The sequence below is a fragment of the Molossus molossus genome, unplaced genomic scaffold (assembly GCF_014108415.1).
Source record: "Molossus molossus isolate mMolMol1 unplaced genomic scaffold, mMolMol1.p scaffold_m16_p_8, whole genome shotgun sequence".
Taxonomy (NCBI): domain Eukaryota; kingdom Metazoa; phylum Chordata; class Mammalia; order Chiroptera; family Molossidae; genus Molossus; species Molossus molossus.
This window is the reverse complement of record NW_023425402.1, coordinates 107,350,864-107,361,934: the sequence shown is the minus strand read 5'-3', so window position 1 is coordinate 107,361,934 and position 11,071 is coordinate 107,350,864. Positions and strand designations below refer to the sequence as shown.

General features: G+C 50.0%; 1 protein-coding gene across 1 annotated transcript in view; it reads left to right on the top strand.

Annotated features, from left to right (window-relative positions):
* The first annotated feature begins 8,732 nt into the window (after positions 1–8,732).
* Positions 8,733–11,071, top strand: part of AGPAT4 (1-acylglycerol-3-phosphate O-acyltransferase 4) — a 93,683-nt gene continuing 91,344 nt past the window's right edge. The window contains exon 1 of the mRNA XM_036248597.1: positions 8,733–8,856. The gene's annotated coding sequence lies outside the window, so the exon portion shown is untranslated. The remainder of the gene's footprint in view (positions 8,857–11,071) is intronic.

Genomic DNA, 11,071 nt, shown 5'->3' with positions numbered 1-11,071 from the left:
GGCGGGACCAAGCTCTGTGACTGTTGAGTGTGGGGATGTTATGGGCAGTTAGACAGACATGAGCCCAGGAGGACGACGGGCCAGGTACAGATGGTCACCAGTGCACAGAGCCCGGGTGCCTAGCAAGGGGCAAACTGGGAAAACCAGGACCACACCCCCAGGGTAACCTTCCCTCCCGAGCACATCACTGGTCATGTGGTTTGGACCCCTGACCTTTCCCTCCCTGAATATAACACGTAGGCTTCGCTTGTATTTCAGCTCCAGGCCCAGAAAAGCAGCAAAACCAGACAAGTGACACTGTGGCTGCCTCAGGACCTGCTGCACTGACTCATGACCCCCTGGCTTCGACCAGTCAGCGGAGACCAGGACCCCGAGAGAGCACACCTGGAGCTAAGAACACTCTACTGAGACCTTCCCCGGAGACCTCCCTAACTTCCCCCTGCAGGAGAGAGATGCCTCAGTGCAAAGGACCCAGCCTGGGGGCACACCCACGCCAGTCCCTGCGCCCTTCTTCCCCGAGGGACCAGGAGACTCGCAGCCAGGGGAGCAGTGGGCGGCGGCAGCTCATCCTGGGCTCACCCCTGCACCTGTCTCCAGGCCCCTCTCTCGGCCTCCCCAGTGAGCCAGGGCAGCGCCTGCTCTCCCCCTGCACCTGTCTCCAGGCCCCTCTCTCGGCCTCCCCAGTGAGCCAGGGCAGCGCCTGTCTCTCCCGTGGCTGCTTCTCTGCCCTTCCTGTTTCCCTGTCCCGAGCGTGTTTCTGCGGCCAGTACGTTCCTGCTGGCTTTGCTGCACTTTGCCTCTCGATCGAAATCTTCCCTTCAGGGAGACAAGAACCGAGGTCTGGTCGCCTCGCTAATAGCAGGGTGACACCCCCTCACTCAGTCAGTCCCAAGAACTCCTGTGTTCCTCCTGGGGCTCACGATTCAGGTGCCCCAGGTGCAGACAGTGGGGGACACGAAATGGGTGACAGAGCCAAAGAAACATGCTCCCGGTCCCAGAGAACGGACTCTGGGCGGGGTCGGAGGACGCTGGGGCCCCTGTCCATGGACAGGCCAGGAAAAGCCTGCTGGGTGGGAGCGGAGTCAAGACCCCCAAGAAGAGCAACGGCAGGGACAAGCTCGGGCCAGGTGCTGCCAGCCTCCCTGTCCGTGTGGTAGGTGGCCTCCTGCCACAGCACAGGGCGCCGTGGGGACTCGCTGGTCCCTCAGGGGCACAAGCTGCTGAGCTGGACACGAGGCAGTGCTGGGAGGAGCCCAGCAGACCCGCGGGGGCCACCCCTGCACCTTCGCCGTCGCTCTCGGGCGTGCTGGCTTCTCTCTGCTCGGGCCGGTCACCAGTCACCGGCTTGCCTGTCTGCTCTGGCAAAGGCCCCGCTCAGGCAGCTGCTCCAGGTCTGCCTCTGGTGACTGGCCCCTGCTCTGCCCTGGGCCACCAGGCCTCTGGGGAACGTCTGGCCGGCACACCTGTGTTCTGCAACTTTAACACAGAGAGAGGCCCACATGCCCCAGACCGGGTGCCCGGTGTGTGGGACCTGGGTGGAGCAGGGCAGGGGACACTGCGGCCTTCCTCACTCTCTTCCTCTGTCCCACCCCCTTGAGTCCTGCAGGGGGTGGGGACGGGTGTGCCCCCTTGGGAACGGCCAGCCTGCACTGCGACAGGGTCCAAGTCCTCAGCCAGGGGCCTGCCATCTGCTCCTCTCCAAAAGCCCGAACTCTGTGTCAGCTCACTCACGAAGTTTACAAACAAGAGAGCCGCTTGAAGACGGAATTGGGGCTGAGGTCCGAGAACAGCCTTGCTTTGGAATGTTAAACAGGACAGAGTAACGTTCGGACTGGGCCTAAAGCAGCACTGTGTCCCCAGAAACTGTTAGCAGAGAGAACAAGGAGGCGATGTTCCTGCCCACGCTGGGAATTAGAAACGTTGTTGAGAACTGGCTCACTCTGTTATCTGCGCCGCAACACCTCCCTCCTAGATGTCTCTGTCCCTTCCCTTTCTCATGGACACCCCCATGTCACCTCCCAATCGGGACACTCTGCGGCCTCTGCCTGAATCAGGGCTTCCTGAACTGCTCATCTTGTTCTTTCTTTTTATCTCAAATACCTGCTTGTTGCCTCTCGCTTCGGCCTCTTACTAAGCTTACGGAACGATGGACAGCATTTAATAAACGGCCTGAGAGAGATCATCTTAAACACCTTGCACCATGAACGAAAGATGGACTCGAGAAAGAGTTAAACACAGAGTGATAAGGAATAAGGGAGAAGAACTGAGTGTTGAAGCACTGAGGTCGCAGAAGAAACAGAAAGAACGATTAAAATGTCTGTGCCAACCACGGACCCCAAGGCCAGGGCACCGCGTCAGTGCGGAGGGGTAGGTCCCACTCAAAGCACCTACCCCTGAGCACAGTAAGAAGAAATGCTGAAGGAGCTTGAACTTACATGAAATATACAACATTGAAAGTGGTGGTATTTAAAACTGTGAAACTCGCCCAACGTTGTTAAGGTATTAACAAAGGATAGTGACGGGGTGACAAGCCCCAGGCTATTGGTACAGTCAGTGGGCCCTGGTCTCAGGGCATCGCCCCAAAGGAGAAGCGTTGGCTCTACTGTTGGTGTACCCTCGAGGTGAACAAGAGGGTCTGAGTTAGGCACACCCGAGTGTGCCCATCTGTCCACCTCCTGAGGCAGTGACTTGCCCAGCTAAGTTTCAGATGCCTCATTTATAAAGTGAAAACAAAACAGTATCTGATACTAAGTACTCGGTGCTGAGTAAGTGGACGCCTGTGGCCCTGAGGATGTGTCGCTGCAGGGGCAGCAGGGAGCCGGCCATGTCTCACAGGGCCCTGAGGAACAATTCTGTGTACTGAGGAGGGGGACTACTGAGAGACCATTAAAAAGATCATTGTGAAACTTCTGATAAGGACATCTGTTAAGGATGTGTGAAATCAAAATATGATGGGATTTTCTACACCACTGGGATCATCGTTAACAAACCCGCACTGCGTGGGGACGAAGACTGGAGAGAACGCCTAGCGGGAAATGGGGGTCATTTTCTGCTGAGTGAAAACTTTTCCTTAAGTACGTTTATAATACGTGAAAACCAAGGCTAAAGGTAACGCCCGAAAAGACACTGCTTTGAGTTAGAAGAGGAGAAACAGCCTCACCTGCCGGGGCAAAGGGGGTGCAGGGGGTCAAGTTCATTCATTCAGTTGGGTTTATGGAGCCCCAGGACATGTCAGGTTTTTGAAAACAAAGATCTTGTCCTCATAGGCTAGGAGGGGATAAACATACACAAACAGCCAATTACATGCCACTGTGCATCAATGAGTGCTTTAATATAGGTTAGCTCAGGTCTCACTCTTCCTGTGAAAGGAGTTGAGGACTTCCTGGAGGAGGTGGTGCCAGTGTCAAAGGCTGGGTGAGGTGAGTCAGCTGATGAGAACCGAAAGAAAGGTGGTCCTTGGAAGTATGGCAAGAGGCAAGCACTAAGCCTGGAGAGAGGTAGGGCCAGATCATCCAGGGTCTTGTATGTTACCCAAGGAGGTTGAGCTTTGTGCAAAACAAAAAGGTGAAGAAGAGAGATGTTTGCAGTCAACCAGGAGGAAAGTGATTGCGCCTGGACCGAGCCAGAGCAGCGGCGACGAGAAGCAAGGGCTGTTCATCAATATCTTTGAGAAGAACATGAACAGGATGGGGTGGGGGAGAGAGGCAAGGGGACCGGGAGGCATCAGAGGTGGCTTTCAAGTCAGCGTCCAGCAAAGCAGGGAGGCAGAGAGCGTGACAGAGGGCACCTGCGCTGGCAAGGTTGGAGCCCAAACGTGAGCGCTTGCTCACGCTCTCTCCATGAAGATGTGCGCCAGGTCGCTGGGCAAATGGGCTGAGGGTTAGGAGAGAGATGCAGCTGGAAATAGACTTGTGAGAGCTATCTGTATTTCAGTGGCTGGGGTCAGGGGAGGAGAAATGGATGGTCACTTTTTGAGGTTCTACATTATTTCCGGTGCTTCACGAGCACTGTCTCATTTCTTTTTTTTGTCCTCACCCAAGGACATTTTTCCTTTTTTTTTTTTTCAGATAGAGTGGGAGGGAGGGAGAGAGAGAGAGAGAAACATCGACATGAAAGGGACACATTGAGTGGTTGCCACCCACACGACCCAACCAGGGCCGGGGACAAACTGCAACCGAGGTACGTGCCCTTAGCGGGAACCGAACCAGGGTCTCTCTGCACCGCAGGCCGACGTTCTAACCGCTGAGCCAAATTGGCCAGGGCGAGCACCGTCTCATTTAAATGTCTCAACCACCTCGGGAATTTTCTGTCTGAAGAGGCCGAGGCTCCAGAAACAGAAAGAACCAGAGCTCTTGGCCACCTCTTGCAAACCAGTCATGAAGCTAAGTTTTATTGAACTAGACTTGGCTTTGGCTCGAAACCAGGATAAAGTGAGTGATCGTGGAGAAAGATGTGCTTTTGCCACCTTTGGTCTGCTAGTTGCCAAAGTCCAAGATTAATTTTCTTTGGGTGAAACTGACTCTGTGTGTACACTCAAGTGCATGGAGTACAGATGAGCTTTGAATGACTATACTTAGAATCCTGAGCAGGACCTTAAGCAGAAATTCTCTTTTTAGCAGTTTTATGCTAAGAGATGTTCTTTCAGGATTGTTTTTCCTCCGCCAGCCTGGGGGATGCAGCGGGAAGAATCCTGAGGTAGGAATATTAAAACCTGGTCTTCACTTCTGTTCTGTCTTGTTTGGTGTGTCACTTAGGACCGGCTGGCCCCGCCTTCTTGGGCTCGGATCTGTCCCCTGAAAAATGAGATACTTGGACTTCAGCGAGTACTTTTCAAACTTTAATGTGCATATGAACGAATCTCCTGGGGATGGTGTTAAAATGCAGTTTCTGAGCCATTGGGTCCATGACCACACTTGATTACATTACCCTCTGAGGTGCCGTTTGGCTGTCAGCTTACCCAGTTACCAAATAAAGAAAAGCATCGTGTCAACAGCTGATAACAATAAGTATTTATTATCAAAATAAAAATACCTAGTGGTCTGTTTATAAAAGTAATTCATGCTTTCAATTAAAAAAATAATAATGATACCACCACACTGTAATATAAAAGGCAGGGGCTGAAAATCATGCTGATTGGATGCTGCTCCGACAGGGTGGGGTCCCGAGAACCGAGTGCCGCCGTCAGGATACTCTGTGTTACCTTGGCTCTTCAGATTGTGGGGCTGGTAACTTGAATTCGCTGTGCATCCATTGGGCCTTGACTGATTTGAATTGTGTCTTCCTATTGTGGTAGATTTGCTCCTGTGTCAAATGATTTCCAATTGCCCACGGCCTGGATGTGGGAGGAGGTGGTGAATGACTCTCCAGGGTCAACCCTGCCAGGGCGAAATGACCTTGAGGATATCCAGAAGGGGGAGGCTTAACACAAAATTAAGGTGCATTGAAAGCTGATCAGGAAAGAGAGGGTTCTGCATACACATTAGTGTTTTGGGAACAATTTAGGTCACGATCATTATTTATTGAGGAGGAAACCTTGTGTACTTCTTCTGTACTTTGCTCACTGATCACGTAAAGCCAGCTGAGTGTAAGTCAAATGGCTACAGTATTAACACTGTATCCGTAAGATCTGCTGCTCATTAAAACATACACATGACACATTTTAAAGGTTCAGTTAGAGTTGGCTGAAATACACAACTATCAGATGTAAGATTGTAGAGTGCAAATATCAAATTGACTTTATTATTTACATTTTTTTTCTTTGTCTCCTTGAAGCAGCCACAGTTCCTATATGTACCAATTTACTGACCCTGGCGAGAGGAGACAGCACTGCCCAGCATCTTCTTTACCTTGTATGTTATTGTTTTTTCATGTTTGACAAGTGGACTAGAAAAGAAATGACATCTCTACCTTCTACTTGTGTTTTTATGGGAGATTACATCTTTGTTGTTTAATTGGCTTTTTGTGTATCCTTTTTTTTTTTTTTAACTTATTATGTTTATTCTTTTTTAAAAAATCTTTATTGTTGAGAGTATTATAGATGTTCCCCTTTACCCCCTCCCATTGCCCCCTCCACCCGGCTCCCACCCCACCCCAGTTTCTCTGCCACCCTATTGTCTGTGTCCATGGGCAATGCATATACACATATAAATTCTTTGGTTAATCTCTTCCCGCCTGCCTCCCCAGCCCCTTTCCTCTGAGATTCATCCATCTATTCCATGTTTCCATGCCTCTGGTTCTATGTTATTCATGAGTTTATTTTGTTCATTAGATTCCACAAGTAAGTGAGATCATGATATTTGTCTTTCTCTGACTGGGTTATTTTGCTTAGCATAATCATCTCCAGGTCCCTCTATGCTGTCTACAAGGGTCCTTCTTTTTTACAGCTGCATAGTACTCCATTGTGTAAATTTACAATCGCTTTTTTATCCACTCATCTGCTGGTGGGCACTCGGGCTGTTTCCAGACCTGAGCAATCGTAAACAGTGCTGCTATGAACATAGGGGAGCACATGTTCTTTCTGGTTGGTGTCTCAGAATTCTTAGGAAATATTCCTAGAATTGGGATCACAGGGTCAAATGGCGGTTCCATTTTTAATTTTCTGAGCAAACTCCACAGTTTTCCATAGTAGCCACATCACTATGGAAAACAGTGTGAAGTTTCCTCTTTAAGTTACTAGTTTATGCCTCTTAGCTTCATTTAAATTTCTTTCAATTCTTGTGGTCTCGGTAATGAGTACACTGTCCCCGCTCACCCCTTTTGCAGTTTGTTGTGAGCTGAGAAGCCTGTGGACGACTCCCCCACTGCCCCTCCCATTCTTCGGGCCACCTCTGAACTTTGTACAGACTTCAGTGATTACCTCGGTGACATCACACCTTAATTGTTAACAGTCTCCTTCTCTCCTCAGGCTTTGAGCACCTTGGGGCAATGCTTTTCTGTCTTCAGCAACTAGCACAGATTCTCAAATATTTTTTGAACTGAATTGTTTGATTGTGACCCTGACATTTTCCCAATTCCTTGTTTAAATAGAAATAGCTAAATAAGGATAGCTAACATTAAGTTAGATTCTAAATGGCACTCCAAACAGTGTCCACAGAATTTAATCCACAGACGTTGTAACTTCCACTTGACGTTTTTAGAAGCAGTCATTTATTTCTTCCATATTTCTCGGCTACATTTCTGAGATGATAGAAACTATGAGGACCAACAACTAAAGAGGCAAAGTACCGCTGTCTGAGAATAATAATAATTATAATCCTAATGGGACGAGGGCATTAAAGCATTGAGATCGGAACCAGACTTGCAGTTATCAGCAATTTTAATATATTGTTTCCACTGAGATCATTGACTCTAGTTGTAATAAATATAGCACAAAATTATGAGCCTTGCAGACTTTGAAATAAATTTCCATTCCAAATTCAGAAATGAACAACAATCAGCCTAACTCTATTGAGAGGTACTTTGAAAAACCTTTGCAAGTTTCCACAATACTAGGAACAAATGGATTTTAAAGCATCACCTGAAAACTTATCAGAGAGGACTCTTAAAATGGCATTGGGTGCAAGAAAGTTCAACAAACATCTTTTATGTACATTTCTGTATAATTATTCAAATTTGTATTCACATGTATATTAAAATAAGCATTCTCCACCACTGGGTTTTCTGTGTGGATCCTTTTGTATGCCTTAGATGTCCTTCATCCTCATCCCCAAACCCAGCTCTGTGAATTACAAATGCCCTTCCCCCATCTTAACCCAAAGGAGCGCTCCATCCTCTGCCCTCGGGGCACACTGGCTGTTTCGGGGGTTTTGTTGCTTGCAGTCTGGAACCCTTAATAACTCTGCAATGTGTTCTAGTTATTTGTGGGCGTCTCATTCCCCCCTGTACCGTGTAAGCATCTAAAGAACAAAGCCCAGGAGACACACGTACACGCTCAAATGTTAGCTGTGACACTCCTCGTCCTGGACTTGTGACGGGCATACAGCTCAGCTTGCCCATTCCAGAGACTGAAATGATTTCTCCGGCGTCCTGGAGCCGGCAGCGTGAGAGTTGTGAGGGAAGACACTGTGATTACCAAGGTCTGCCGGACCCTCCGCTGCCCTGCGTGCGAGGACACGTGCGTGGCAGGGGCGCGGGCGCGCGCGCGCGCACGGGCGCAGACCCTGGCGGCTTTGCAGGGAGAGCGCTGGAGCTCCAAGCGGCCTTGGCCGGTCCCCGCCGTCTCCGCCGCGGCTTTCCCGGGGTGTTTTGGGGAAGGTGTCTCGCTGGCTCTCCGGAGTGGAATGCAACCTCTTCGCAGCGCAGCGCCGGAGAGGTGAGGGGCATTTAAACGCGGGCATTTTACGCAACACTCCGAGGTGTCCTTGCTGCGGGCATGGGAGGCAGCTGGGCGCTGCCTCCAGCCTGGCGCCTGTCGGAGCTGAGCTTGGAAGAGCCGCGTGGGCTGGGGATGCAACAGGATTTGGGAGCCGCGGCCGGAGAGCCAGGCCACCTAGCGGCTTTGTCTCGGGTTCTGGCAGCTTCTCCTGCCCGAGATTCAAACGCGAGCCGACCGGGCCCTTCCTCGCACTCATTGGAAGGGGCCTGGAGTGACTCACGTTTCCCTGGCTCTCCTCCTCCCTCCCCGCCCCTGCTCGATTGTAGCTTTAAAAGGAAGTGACATGGGGTGGGGAGAGACGTCAGCTGAGGACCACTTTTCTCCCCCCCTGAAGGGTCCACCCTATGGGTGGAGTCTCGCCTTTTCTTTCCAGTGTTGGCTGACTTACAGCTCCCATAAACTAGTGGCAATTGCTGCACCCCAGCCTGCTCCCTTTCAGTTTCTGGTTTCTAGTCCATGTGCCCAGGGCTGCCAGGAAGGAGGTATGTGCCGCTCGTGTGCTATTTCCAGGCGACTTCACCTCTGGGCGCGGGGGATTGGTGGCCTGTCCCTACCCCGGTCATTCTCTCCCTGGCTGGATTTCCTGAACCCTCTGGAAGGGGTAGGTGCCGGCAGAGGAGCGGAGGCCGAGCCGAAGGAAGTGTGGCCGGGAACGCGGAGGGCAGCCGGGAAGGCAGACCTGCCCCCCGACGGGCTGTTCCTTTGTGCTCGGCCGGGGAGCTGCCCTTCCCCTGGCCATGGCCAGCTGCCTCTCTCGGCCTGATGCCCTCTGCCCCGCAGAACCCTTTGGCTTAAAGCATTTTTTCTGCAGTAGATGAAGCTGGGAGAAGGCTCCAGCTACAGACTGGTCTCTTTTGTGTCATGCAACATGTTCTTCCCTCTTTGGCGTTTCTATGGCAATCACAAAAATACTACACAAAATGCAGCCCCGACATAAATGGATCGATCTGCATTTCGTTCCGAGCTGGTCGCTTTCCGCCTCGTTGTTCATGCCTTGGCTGGCTGAAATCCAGCCGGGCTTTGTGCTACCCTCCTCACTTTCATTTTGGTTTTTCCCTATCACAGGAGGGCTGGGGGAGGGGAGTTGTCAAGGAAACGGGCATTTGTAGCTGCCTCTCTTTTACTTAATTTTCGGCCTATGAATTTCTGCATCATATCTAGGAATTATGAAGGGGATGGTTTGGTGTTGGCGAAAGTCTTCAGTTTCTGGTCTTTTTAAGAAAACCTGAACAGGTCTCAAGACAAGATGTTTGTGCTGTGGTCAGACAAGGGGGGTGGGGAGGAGCACCACTCCTTTATAGGGGGAGAGACCCTGGAGAGAAGTTAAGAAGGTGGTGGAGAATCGGCACTGAAAGATCTGGTATTGTCTGCTCAGGTTTGCCTAAAAGTCTAAATCTCGACAGCAGAGGTCTTTGCTCCAGTCTGAACTTCCGTAGCACCTACCTACTCTGGGTTCAACAAGTCTGAGGGAGGGGCAGGTGGCAGCGGCCAGCATGGCTCAGCGCGGTGCCCTGTGTGACTCAACCGCTCTCCACTGTCCTGGGGGGGGGGGGGAGGTGCACAGAGCTTCTTTCCAGAACTGGGGAAGGGTTAACCCATGTGACTGTTTGTCCAGCATCTTCAATTGGAAAGAAAGTATCCTGAGATAAGGGACAAAGTGAGTGTGTGCTGTGTGTGTGTAGATGTGTGTGTGTGTATGTGGGGTGTGTGTGTAGATGTGTGTAGGTGAGTGTGTGTAGATGTATGTGTATGTGTGTGTGTAGGTATATGTGTGTGTGTGTAGGGGTGTGTATGTATAGATGTGTGTGTAGATGTATGTGTATGTGTGTATGTAGGGGGTGTGTGTATATGTATGTAGGTGAGTGTGTGTGTAGATGTGTATGTGTGTGTGTCGGTATGTGGGTGTGTAGGTGTATGTGTGTGTGTGTAAGTGGGTAGGGACAACAGGAACAAATCAAGAGTCCTAGGTTAAAACTACTGAATCTTGTTAATACCCTCAATGGAAAGAAGAAAAATTGGTTGCAGGGAAAATATAAAATAGGAGGGAAAAGTATCATCTAGTAATAGCAAAGTTAAATATGATTAGAATCTAATCACATGTGTCAGAAAGACATAGTCCAAATGGGCTGAGTAACGGGCAGGAGGAGTCGAACTGACTTTTTTATTCAAGCATCCTAGGACATGCCCTTTAAAAGAATGGTGGCCATTATTGGCCACTTTCACGTGACCAAATCAGCATCAGTAAGGTAGATCAGTACTCAGCTCATCCTTGACTCGTACACTTATTTGTAATTTTGGGTGAAGATTTGTGAAGGTCACTTACAAAAGCATTGCTTAGAAACCCGCACCCCCTCCACGTGGAAGCAGGAGGAAGGGGTGGCTTTCACGAGGTTCTGCTTGTCAAGATCCTTATCTAAACCTTTATTATAGATGCTTTCTGAAACTTATTAGCAAGCAAGAGACCTTAAGCATCTCAGATACAAATGTCATCTGAAAATGAGGCCCATGTAGCAAGGTACAAACTGAGTAGGACTAAGGGGAACTGAAGATAGGAGAGCTAGTTAAAAGGCACAGACTCAGAAAAGTCATGAAAAAGAATTTGACTCATCTTGAAAAGCACATGTTAGTACATGAACAGTCGGATGGTAGGTTTGTGATGTTTGCAAAGAGTCGTACAAAGCAGTGATGCTAGTTACT